The 12,482-nt window shown below is 37.4% G+C and overlaps 1 protein-coding gene and 1 pseudogene across 5 annotated transcripts in view; both read left to right on the forward strand.

The window, feature by feature from the left end:
- Positions 1-12,482, forward strand: part of CEP112 (centrosomal protein 112) — a 420,942-nt gene that overhangs the window by 140,972 nt on the left and 267,488 nt on the right. The gene's annotated exons all lie outside the window — the stretch shown is intronic.
- LOC144245062 (U6atac minor spliceosomal RNA) lies at positions 1,985-2,089 on the forward strand (annotated as a pseudogene).

Genomic DNA, 12,482 nt, shown 5'->3' on the forward strand with positions numbered 1-12,482 from the left:
TCCCACCCCTTCCCAGCTCCTGACAACCACCAATCTGCTTTCTGCCTCAGGGTTTCCCTATTCTGGATGTTTCATATGAACAGAATCCTATATGTGACCTTTGTCTGGCTTCTTTCACTTAGCATAATATTTTCCGGGGTCTTCCATGTTGTAGCATGTATCATTACTTCATTTCTTATCATGGCTGAATAATATCTCATTGTGTGTATATACCTTTTTTTTTTTATAAAGCCATTCAACTGTTAATGGATGTTTAGATTCCTTCCTTTAGGCTATCGTGGATAGTGCTACTATGAACATTCAAGTCCTCGTGTTCAAATCTTTGGGTACATACCTAGCAGTGGAGTTGCTGGGAAAGCTATTTGTTTTTGTACTTGACCTTTGTTGTTTGCTCTTCAGAATGATAGGCTGGCAGGTATGACACATATTTTTTGTCACCCGGGTTTTAGCTGCTGCTCTAGCCCACAGAAGAATACCCACTGAGAATTATATAAAGGGCTTCTAGACTTTTGGTAAGAGTATTCTTTTCTAGTGGACTAGTCTATTCCAGAATCCAAACCACTGATAAGTATTGTCTGATAATCACAGAATTATAACAGGGAGAGCTGGGTGTTCTTAAGTCACATTTCTACCAAATTAGGGTGAGCAGTTAAGTTGGGTGGGTTGCCCTTCCCAACTTTGGGGATGTTTTTGCCTGTATCTCCTCTGGTAGGCTTTGCAAACAGAAATTTCCTCTGCTAGTCAGTGCTAACAGTACTCTGACAGATTTTTACCCTCCATATCCATCCATGTGTAATCATCATCATAAAAAATAGTACATTAAGAACATCACCACCTTATGTGAAGAGAGTCACAATAGAATTGGTAGGTCATCACACCTGTTGGCCAGTATGTGAATGTTGTCTCCTTTTGCTATAGCAGTTATATAGTCATTTTAGCATTTTATTGGTGTTTTTTTTGCAAATCAGAAAAATAGTTCCAGTACTAGTGAAAAGAAATCAAATCTTACATGAACATAAGGGAAGGGAAGCAAAGTAATATTAAAAACAGGGAGGGAGATAAAGCAAGAGACTCTTAAATATAGAGAACAAACTGAGGGTTGCTGGAGGAGTTATGGATGGGGGGATGGCTAAGTGGACAAGGGGCATTAAGGAAGGCACTTGTTGGGATGAGTGTCGGGTGTTATATGTAAGGGATGAATCACTGGAATCTACTCCCGAAATCATTATTGCACTGTAGGCTAACCAACTTGGATATAAATTTAAAACAATAATAATACATAAAATAAACAAAAAGTGTTATCCAGGTGATCAAGGTCAACATCAATAGTGATAAATCATGTAGACACTATTCCCCTTAATATGATGTGATAAAAAGCACACTTTATTTCTGTGACCTTCTTCCGAAAGACCCACAACACCAACCTAACCATTTATTTGAGAAAAACAGCAGACCAATTCTAATTGAGGGGCATGCTACCAAACACCTGACCGATACTCCTCAAAACCATTGAGGTTATCAACACTGAGGAAAGTCTGAGAAACTGCTACAGCCCAAAGAAGCCCAAGGAGGTATGACAGATGAATGTATTGTAGCGTCCTGGATGGGATTCTGAAACAAAACAAGGACATTAGGTACAAACTAAGGAAATCTGAATAAAGTATGGGTTTTACTTAATGAGAATATATCAATATTGGTGCTTTAATTGTAATGAAAGTGCTTTATTAATGTAAGGTGTTAATAATAGGGGATGCTGAGTATAGGGTGTGTAGGAACTCTGTATTATCTTCTCAGTTTTTCTGTAAGTCAAAAACTATTCTAAAAAAAAAGGTCTTTTTTAAAAAAAAGAAATCAAATCTTCCAAACAAAGCATAATTGAGACAAGATAGATAGGAATCATCACCCATGTTGAACGCAATATTTCTTTAAGCTCAGTTAATTTCACATTGGACTTAACCCTGTGTGTTAAAAGTATAAAGGAAAAGTGTTGTATGAAAGGAGAGAAGGTTAGCACTCCCCTTGACAAGAATGGAAGAGGCCCTCGGTAGAACTCTCCTATGACCCAGCAATAGCACTGCTAGGAATTTACCCAAGGGATGCAGGAGTGCTGATGCACAGGGGCACATGGACCCCAATGTTCATAGCAGCACTCTCAGCAATAGCCAAGTCATGGAAATAGCCTAAATGTCCATCAATTGACGAATGGATCAAGAAGATGTGGTTTATCTGTACAATGGAATACTACATGGCAATGAGAAAGAATGAAATCTGGCCGTTTGTAGCAACGTGGATACAGCTTGAGGGTGTTATGCTGAGCGAAATAAGTCAGGCCGAGAAAGACAGATACCATATGTTTTCACTTACAGTTGGAACAGGAGAAACTTAACAGAGGACCATGGGGGAGGAGAAGGGGAAAAATAGTGGGGGAGAGGGAGGGAGGCAAACCATGAGAGACCCTTGAATACTGAGAACAAACTGAGGGCTGATGGGGGTGGGGANTTTTATTTTTTTTAATGTTTTATTTTTCTGAAGAGAGAGAGAGACAGACAGAGAGAGACAGAGTGTGGGTTGGGGAGGGGCAGAGAGAGGAGACACAGAATCCAAAGCAGGCTCCAGGGTCTGAGATGTCAGCACAGAGCCTGATGCAGGGCTTGAACCCTGAACTGTGAAATCATGACCTGAGCCGAAGTGGAACTCTTAAACTACTGAACCTCCTCCTCCTCCCCCGCCCTCCCCACCGAAGCCTTAGGAAGAAAGCAAAATTAAGTAACACGTCTGAAATACTGGAAAACATCCTTAATGATGTCTCACAGATATATTGGCTGTTAGCTGTCCATTGATATCTTCATGGCGATTCAGAAAATAAGTTTCATCAGTAATATATTCGTGTAAGCTAACTCTCAATCCTGTGTTAATTTTAATAGTAGATCTCTTGCTGATAGTGTCCCCAAAGTATGTATATTCTAAACACAGTGTCTTACATACATGATACATTTATTCTTATATGTGGTAAAAGTCATCCAGGAAGCTGGAAGAGTATGAATTAATATGGAGAGATGGAGGGGGCAGGAGTATATGTGAGGAAAGCTGAGATAATGAGCCCAGTTGGAACAGGAATCCAGGAAACTGGTGGTCAAGATTGAGAGGGACCCCCCGCCCCCAGTGGTAGGAGCAGAAGAATGTAGTCTCTTCCCATAGGAACAGGGAATGGTTGGAGAATTTGGTAGAAGTGCAGCATATGATGAAACTGTCATTGGAGGAAGACTTAACCTTCCTGAATATCTTTCTGCAATAAACTAGGTAGGTTTTGAAGAACAGAAAATGAGCTGGTGGAGAAGAGAATTTCCCTGCTAAAAGGAATAAAATGTCTCAAGATATGAATGTGGTAATGTGTTAATGTCTAAACATGAGGTTAAGAGTAAAACAAACAGATGTGATTTTCCGGAAGAAAGATTTTTGTTAGACTATAATAAACAACAAATAAGCAAATGTCAAACATTTCCAATCTTAAGAAAAACATGGTTTTACTTCCTTGCTGAATTTCCTTTTAAACCATAGTCCCTGAAGTTTGAAGTCATCAAATTTAACAAGGGATTTAAAAATCAGTGACTTTGTTAAAATTTGGATCTTCTGGTTTTTTATTACTTGATATAACATTTATTCATTTTAGGTGTGGAATACACAAATGTGAAGGAACTTTGAAGAAACTTTCAGTAATTTGAAACATGTATCTCTATTCTTAGTGAAAAATGAAAACACCCCAAAGGAGGTTTTATGTGGAGTAAAGCAGGTCTGGAAATGGTCTATACTGAAAGACCTAATGGTCTTTTGATGTCTGATTCTTTGATTTTGCTTTTTCTTTGTAAAGGGGTGCTATGTGATTATAATGAAAAACATTTCAAGTTCTTTACTTGGGAAGTTAATTGTTCCTTCGCTTGCTGTATTCTGACTAATCAGTGGCCTTGAATGTTAGAAGTGTTTGAAATTGTTACTAAGGAGATTCACCTTGTTTGGTAGAGAAAGTTCCAATTAATCATGAAAGATCATCACATCCATAAACTGTCGTCATTCCTTCTGCAGGTTGTGGCTCTGGTGTGAACATATATTTATACTACATTTAAGAAGTTTCGTTCTAATACTTTTCTGAGTACTTAGTGGGAATATAATAGTTTGTTTTCTTGCAACTGTTACCATTACTTTTGAAGGTGGAAATTATGAATAAATTACTAGAAAGCACCATCAAAAATTTATATTCATTTTTATTAGGTGATTTTAAAAAATATTCACTTTGGCATTGATGCAAACATTCGTGCCATCTTGAGAAAAGTTATCCCTACACTTTGGAAAGTGCCTGCCAACTCTGAATATAATTTTTTTCCTTAAACATAGCATCTTAAGTATCAGTGGTGGTGGTGGTGGTGGGACCCATCTTTTCTCTTTTCTGTACTTTGCTGCAGCATCTGAAACCATTTTAGGTGGAGAGCAGTCAAAGCCTCCCGTTTATCGTAAGCTTTCCTTAGCCCCAGTGAACATGCTGACATAACCTTCTGTCTAAGAAGCAGGATGGAAGGTTCAAGAGGGGACAGAAATCTGTGGTGACCTTGTTTCAAATTGAAAAGGAAGTTTCTATTCTGTTAAGTTTCTTTGTAGATACATCGTTACAGAACTCTGTATTTCTTCTCATGAGAACACACCGCTTTAAATCAGCGTCAGTATAATCTGATGGGCAAGGGGCCTCTTATTGACGGAGACAGTCTTTGACACTGTTTCACACAACAAGGTTCATTTGTAACAGAAGACTTTGAGGTTTATTAGAGTCTTTCTTCAGGAGTTAAGTTTGCTCATTTTTTTTTTTTTAGCAGTTTATGTATATAGCCTCCTGAGTTTTATTACAATCAAAATTCACCTAAGCAATGAAATGTGGTACTGGATTTAAGCCTGGTGGGGAGGTGATAAACTAATAAAATATAGTGATACTTTAATGTTTTACAGCTAACAAAATGTGTATATTTCCTTACTTCACCCTTAAAAGAATCTTACGTGGTTGTTTGTCATTATCTTCAATTTAAAGGGAGAAACTGGGGTTCTAAGAGATTAAGCAATTTAACCAGTTTGGCATACGTGGCTGAGCCAGGATTTAATCCTTGGCTTTCTAATTTCTAACTCAGTGCTCTTTTCCTGATAGAATGCTGACTTTTAGCTTTTGTGTCACTCAGTAGGTCTCCTTTTGTGCTTTTAAATGAATTGTTCCAAATGATTCATAGATGGCAACATTTACTAGATACATGTCATTGCTAATTCTTCCCTGAAGACCCAAATGGGAGAATATGCCCACGGTTTCTGGTAGCTGCCCACCATGGGAGCACCTCGCCTCCTCTGCCGTGCATTGGGTCTAGAGTGGACACCTGAGCCAAAGGCAGCAAATCCGTTACACTCTAAGGTACGAAGAGTGTAAGGTCACACAGCTAGTAAGTGGAGGTGCAAGGATTTGAACTTGTATGTGTTTGACTCTAAAGCCCCTATTCTTAATCATTGTGCTGCAGGGCACTGCCCCTCCTTCCTGATCTTGGGAATTTGGAACTGGAAAACCTAGAGTCTAAAACAGTGCAGAAGCTAGAAACATGGATGGTTACTAGGATGAAGATTGGCTAGGCAGCCGCTATGGGCCATATGCAAGAGAAAGTTCCGAGTAATTATGTAGAGGCCAAGAAGAAAATGGAGTGATGTAGAGAAGCTATAAGAAATGCAGCTCACATGAACAAAGGCTTTGTGTATTCCAGCTCTGCCTCAAGAGAGACACTTCAGGGGCTCCTGGGTGGCTCAGATAGTTAAGTGTCCCGGTCTTGAATTTGGCTCAGATCATGATCTCCTGGTCATGGAATTGAGCCCCAAGTGGTGCTCCATACTGAGCTTGGATTCTGCCCAGGATATTCTCTCTCTCTCTCTCTCTCTCTCCCCCTCTCAATGCATGCTCGCACTCTCTCTCTCAAAAAAATAAAATAAATAAATAAGAGACACTTCACCGAGATCTCCCATCTCTACAGTATATAGCCATTTTATTTTGGTGTATTAAAAATTTATTTAAATAGTTATTATTTTTTAAAAAATAGATTCAATGTGGCCCATATTATGTTATTACAAATTATTTATTTTAAAAAGACATTATCCATTTATTACTGGATAAGAACACTTATTTTTTCCAATAAAGTTTAATTGAGATTGTTCTGAATTTGTCACTTTATTCTGTAGAAGTCTCACAAAGATTTGAGGAGTTTTTTCAGCCATTATTTCTGTTTTTTTTTTCCACATATAAATATGGTTTTCTTTGCTATATTAAAAGCTTAAATTCTGGAGTAATGAAAGATTAAAAAAGATATTTAGAACAAATAAAAATGAACTTAAATGTCTCCTGTGTCAAAATTATCACAAATGTTTACTAACAAAGGCTGAATATGGAAATGGCATACTTCTATAGATTCCACAGGAATTTTAAGAAACACTATTTATGAAAATAAAATTAATGATACTGCTTTATTAGAATCACNTCACTTACATTCATCTGTTTTGTATCTTCAAGTCCTCATATGAGTGAAGTCATATGATATTGGTCTTTCCCTGACTAATTTCACTTAGCATAATACCCTCTAGTTCCATCCACGTAGTTGCAAATGGCAAGATTTCATTCTTTTTGATTGCCGACTAATACTCCATTGTATGTATGTATATATATGTATATATATGTGTGTGTATATATATGTATACACACATACATATACACCACATCTTCTTTATCCATTCATCCATCGAGGGACATTTGGGCTCTTTCCATACTTTGGCTATTGTCAATAGTGCTGCTATAAACATTGGGTGCATGTGCCCCTTCAAAACAGCACTCCTGTATCTCTCGGATAAATACCTAGTAGTGCAGTTGCTGGGTTGTAGGGTAATTTTATTTTAAATTTTTGAGGAACCTCCATACTGTTTTCTAGAGAGGCTGCACCATTTTGCATTCCCCCCAGCAGTGCAAAAGAGATCCTCTTTCTCTGCATCCTCATCAACATCCGTTGTTGCCTGAGTTGAGACTGTTAGCCATTCTGACAGGTGTGAGGTGGTATCTCATTGTGGTTTTGATTTGTATTTCCCTGATAGTAAAGTTGAGCATTTTTTTCATGTGTCGGTTGGCCATCTGGATGTCTTCCTTGGAGAAGTGTCTATTCATGTCTTTTGCCCATTTCTTCACTGATTTATTTGTATTTTAGGTGTTGAGTTTGATAAGTTCTTTATAGATTTTGGATACTAACCCTTTATCTGATATGTCATTTGCAAATATCTTCTCCCATTCCGTCAGTTGCCTTTTAGTTTTGCTGATTGTTTCTTTCACTGTGCAGAAACTTTTTATTTTGATAGGGCCCCAATAGTTCATTTTTGCTTTTGTTTCCTTACCTCCGGAGACGTTGAGTAAGAAGTTGCTGTGACCGAGGTCAAAGAGGTTTTTGCCTGCTTTCTCCTTGGGGATATCACTGGCTTCCTGTCTTACATTTATATCTTTCATCCATCTTGAGTTTATTTTTGTGTATGGTGTACGAAAGTGGTCCAGGTTCATTTTTCTGCATGTTACTGTCCAGTTTTCCCAGCACCACTTGCTGAAGAGACTCTCTTTATTCTGTTGGATATTCTTTCCTGCTTTGTCAAAGATTAGTTGGCCATACATCTGTGGGTCCATTTCTGGGTTCTCTATTCTGTTCCTTTGATCTGAGTGTCTGTTTTTGTGCCATCCCTCTCAAATTTAGAATTAATTTGAAAAAAACAGAAGAATCAGGTAGCTGAAGTTGTGGTTTATGTGTGTGGCCAACATTTGGATTGGGAATCCCTCCCCACCCTAGAATTAATGTATTTGTCTGGTCATAGTCCAAGAGGCCAGTCAGAGTCAGTGCACAGCAGAGGACATTCCTGGAGAGAGAAAAGAGGGGCTGAACAGGGCATTCACATTGTTTCTCCCAAAGCCAGACCCAAACGGGCATAAATTCTCTTCTTGTTGAAGGAGCTCAAGTCCTGTTATATTTGTTTTTCTCTTTTCTGTTGGTATTTCATTTTAGAAATGCATCCTCTCCTCATTGACTTTGTCCTTTATTTTTTGAGTAAATGGAGCATTAGCAGAGTTTTAAAAATCAGACCTGTACTAAAAGATATATTCAGAGAAGTGGCATCCCATCTCCGCTCCTTCTGTCCTTTCTTCTCAAATCTCAGCCCCCATAGGTGGGTAATCTCATTCATGAGTCTCCAACAGATCCCTTCTGTATTTGCTTTTGCACAGATGAGCAGATATGATATGTGCATATCTCAGTGGAGTTTTCTTGTGCTTTTTTTTTTTTCATTTCTTGTAAACTGGTGGTCATTCATCCTTTGTACCTCAGTGTCGTATGCTAATGTGTGGATGGATCAATTAATGCCACACTGTCCTACCTATGGGCATACAGGTGGTTCCCAGTATTTGCAGATATAGGGATGCCGTAATGAATAACCTAGTAGACATGTATTTTTGTATTGTTTGAAATATATATTCACCATAGCTTTTTAGGAGGGGAAGTGTTGGGTCAAAACATAAACGTATATGTAGTTCTGTTCTGTATTGCCAAATGCTCCTGCATGAAGGTGGTACTGATTGAATTTCTACTGGCTATATATTAGATAACTTTTGGCCCACAGCCTCCCAAATAGAATGTGTTATATTTTTATATTTTTTGCCTGATAAGGTGATAGGTGTGATATGTTGTATCCCAATATAGTTGAAACTTTTAGTTCTCTTATAATAATTGAGAATAAACATATTTTAATATACTGAAGAGCCACTGTAACAGCTTTATTGAGTTATAGTTGAAATTCAACACATTTCACATATTTAAAGTGTACAGTTTCACATTCTGACATGTATACACTTGTGAAAGGAAAGTACCAACATGAAAAATATGTCTCTGTCGGCATATAATTATTCCCAAAAGTTTCCTCATGTTCCTATGAAATCTCTCCTGTCCACCCTTCTCTGACTTCTCCTTATGGAGGCGGGCACTAATCTTGTCTCCCTGTCTCTCTTTTATTTTAAAGTTTATTTATTTATTTTGAAAGAGACAGTCTGAGAAGGTGAGGGTCAGAGAAGGAGGGAGAATCTCACACAGGCTTTTGCACTGTCAGCACCGAGTCTTACGTGGGGCTCAAACTAACAAACCATGAGATCATGACCTGAGCCAGAATCAAGAGTAGGATGCTTTAACCAACTGAGCCACCCAGATGTCCCAAGCGTGAATCTCCTTTCTATCACTATACTTTAATTGCTAGAGATTTAAATAAATAGAATTGTACTATTTTACATTCCCTTCAGCAGGGTTTGAAGTTCTGTTTCCTCCACCTCCTTACCAATGAGTGATATGGTCAGTGTTGTTATTTTCACAATTCCAATAGGCTGGTCTAAGTATTTCACTGTGGTTTTATTTTTTTATTTTATTTTCTTTTTTGCATTTCCCTAGTAACTAATGTTGAAAAACTTTTCATGTGTTTTTTTTTTTTTTTTATTTTATTTTATTTTTTTGGCCATAAGTATATCTCCTTTAGTGACTGTTCAAATCTTTAGCCTCTTTTTTAAAACTGGGTTGGTTGTTTTCTTATTGCTGAGTCTTGAAAATTCTTTGTATATGTTGGATAACAAGTCTTTTACAGATAGACGATTTGCAAATGCTTTCTCCCAGTGTATGGCTTTCCTTTTCATTCTTTTTCATGGTTTATTTCAAAGAACTGGGGTTTTAAACTTTGATGAAGTCCATTGCATTTTTTTGTTCTTTTACGGGTTGTGCTTTTGAGATCACATCCAAGAAATTTTTTCCTGGTCCCCAATCACAAAGGTTTTCTTCTGGAAGTTTATAGTTCCAGGTTTTACATTTGGGATTTTGATCCATTTTTAAACTTAATTTTGTATGTGCTGGTAAGTATGGATTAAAATTCTTTTTCCTCTTTCTTTCATAATACCGCCTTCTTGTCCTTCTAATATGCGTAGAATCTGTAGTGACAGAACCTCTCTCATTTGTAATGTTGTTTACTTGTATTGTCTCTTTTACCCTATTGGTCTGGCCAGAGGTTTATCAATATCAATGATCATCTTGGACTTAGGTAATATAGTCATTACTAAATATAGTATTAGGTTATCTAATAATGAGTTATTCTTGCCTTCATGGCAAGATCCAGCTTGTCAGTAATTTAAAGATGTCACTGACTGTCTTCTCGCTTGTGTTGCTTCTACCAGGAATCTGCTACTATCGTTTTTTTTTTTAATTTTATTTTTTAACATTTTTATTTATTTTTGAGAGAGAGATAGAGACAGCATGAGAAGGGGAGGGTCAGAGAGAGAGGGAGACACAGAATCTGAAACAGGCTCCAGGCTCTGAGCTGTCAGCACACAGACCGATGTGGGGCTCAAACCCACGAACCGTGAGGTCATGACCTGAGCCGAGGTCAGACGCTTAACTGACTGAGCCACCCAGGTGCCCCGGAATCTGCTACTATCCTTATTTTTGTTCCTCTGTAGCATGTCTTCCTCTGTAGCATGTGGATTCTTTTTTTCTTTGTCACTGGTTTTGGGGGAAATTGATATGGTATGCCTTTGTGTAATCTTATTTGTCTCATGTTTGGAGTTCTTTGAGTTCTTGGATCTGTAGATTTATAATTTTAATTAAATTTGGAAAGCTCTTGGCCATAATTTCTTCAAATATTTTTTCTGCCCCCACCTCTCTCTCTCTTCCTTTAAGAACTCCAAATACACGTGGATTTGGTTGCTGATAGTTGTCACTGATGCTTTGTTTCCTTTTTATTACTCTGTTTTTCTTCCTGTGCTTTGGTTTAGTTAGTTTCCATTGCTACGTCTTCAAGTTCACAGACCTTTTCATTAGCAACACATGTAATCCCATCTGTTTTATTCTTCATCTCACACATTGTAGTTTTTCTACCAAACTACAAAAATTCTGTCTCTAGTATTTTCAGTATGACAACATAATTCTCAGCCTCATCCCAAGCCTGTTTCTCTGTTGTTTGTATTGTTATCTTGGCCTCTGTTGTCTTCCGTGATTTAACCACAGTCTTTGCCCTTCACAGCTTCTTGGTTTGTTACCCTTTATGCTGGGAGTGCCCTTTTCTGCATTTTCTTCTATCTAGTCCTCCATATCCTTTAGATAACTTCTTTTCAGTTAAAAAAATATATATGTATATGTATTAAAATTTGGATGTATTTGTAAAATACATGTTTGTATTTGATATTTATAAAATATCTTATATTTTTCTCCTTACCTTCATACTTTCCATGAAAAGAGCAAATCTCCATCAGAAGATTCTTTATTTCAAGGAGGAGATGAATCTGGTAGGGGTAAAAGATTTCCAAAGATAAAGTTTTGTTTCAGATATAATAAAATATGCAGCCATTTTACTGATTACGGAAGGCATACACTCTACTGATAAGTACATGAAAGTACGTAAGCTGGATTTATGTTGGTTTTCAGATATCAGTCTTTAATTATAAACATATATTATCCATGTTTCACCAACCATTCCTTCCAGCCTCATATTAAATTTTTCCAAAGGTTCCCATGATTATCTTATATGTGCTTAATAATAAGTTCAGTCAATGTTAATATGCTACCAAGTGGTATTCATTAATTCACTTATTGTCATTATGTGCCAGGCACCTTGCTAAATGTTGAGCAGACATCACTGAATTAATCACACCCAGCTCTTGTGCTAAGGGAGCTTTAGGGAGAGCAAAGAAAAAAAAGACATTGAATTAATACAAATAAGAAAATTGAAGCTTCAATTCAATGACCAAAATAGAAACATAGAGTACTAAGGGTTTATATATAACAGGGTGAGAAACCTTACCTAGGAATTAGGATGAAAGAAAGTGATGTTAAAGTTAATTGAATTGTAAGTCAGTTACACTTCAATTGAAAATTATACATATATTTTTTAATACATATAGTTAATAAAATATATGTGTTATACCTCTTAAATGTTCTGAGTGATGGGGGCACCTGTGTGGCTCAGTTGGTTAAGCATCCGACTTCAGCTCAGGTCATGATCTCATGGTTCATGAGTCCGAGCCCCACGTCGGGCCGTGTGCTGACAGCCAGCTCAGAGCCTGGATCCTGATTCAGATTCTGTGTCCTCTTGACTCTTCCTGCGGCTTACACACACACACACACACACACTCTCTCTCTCAAAAATAAACATTAAAAACAAACATTCTGAGTGATGATATTACTTAATGACATGCCTTTTATGAAGCTTTTCTATTTTACCATAGGCACAGTGACTTACTCCTCTGGTCCTTGTTTGCTCAGTATTATGTTCATACTATCAGGTAGCTTTTGTGACACTGAAAATAGTATAGAGTTTGTCTTCTTCCTGTATTGCATTCAGTGACAATGTGTTGATTATTTTTGTATTCC

This window comes from Crocuta crocuta, unplaced genomic scaffold, assembly GCF_008692635.1.
Source record: "Crocuta crocuta isolate KB4526 unplaced genomic scaffold, BGI_CrCroc_1.0 scaffold288, whole genome shotgun sequence".
Classification (NCBI taxonomy): Eukaryota; Metazoa; Chordata; class Mammalia; order Carnivora; family Hyaenidae; genus Crocuta; species Crocuta crocuta.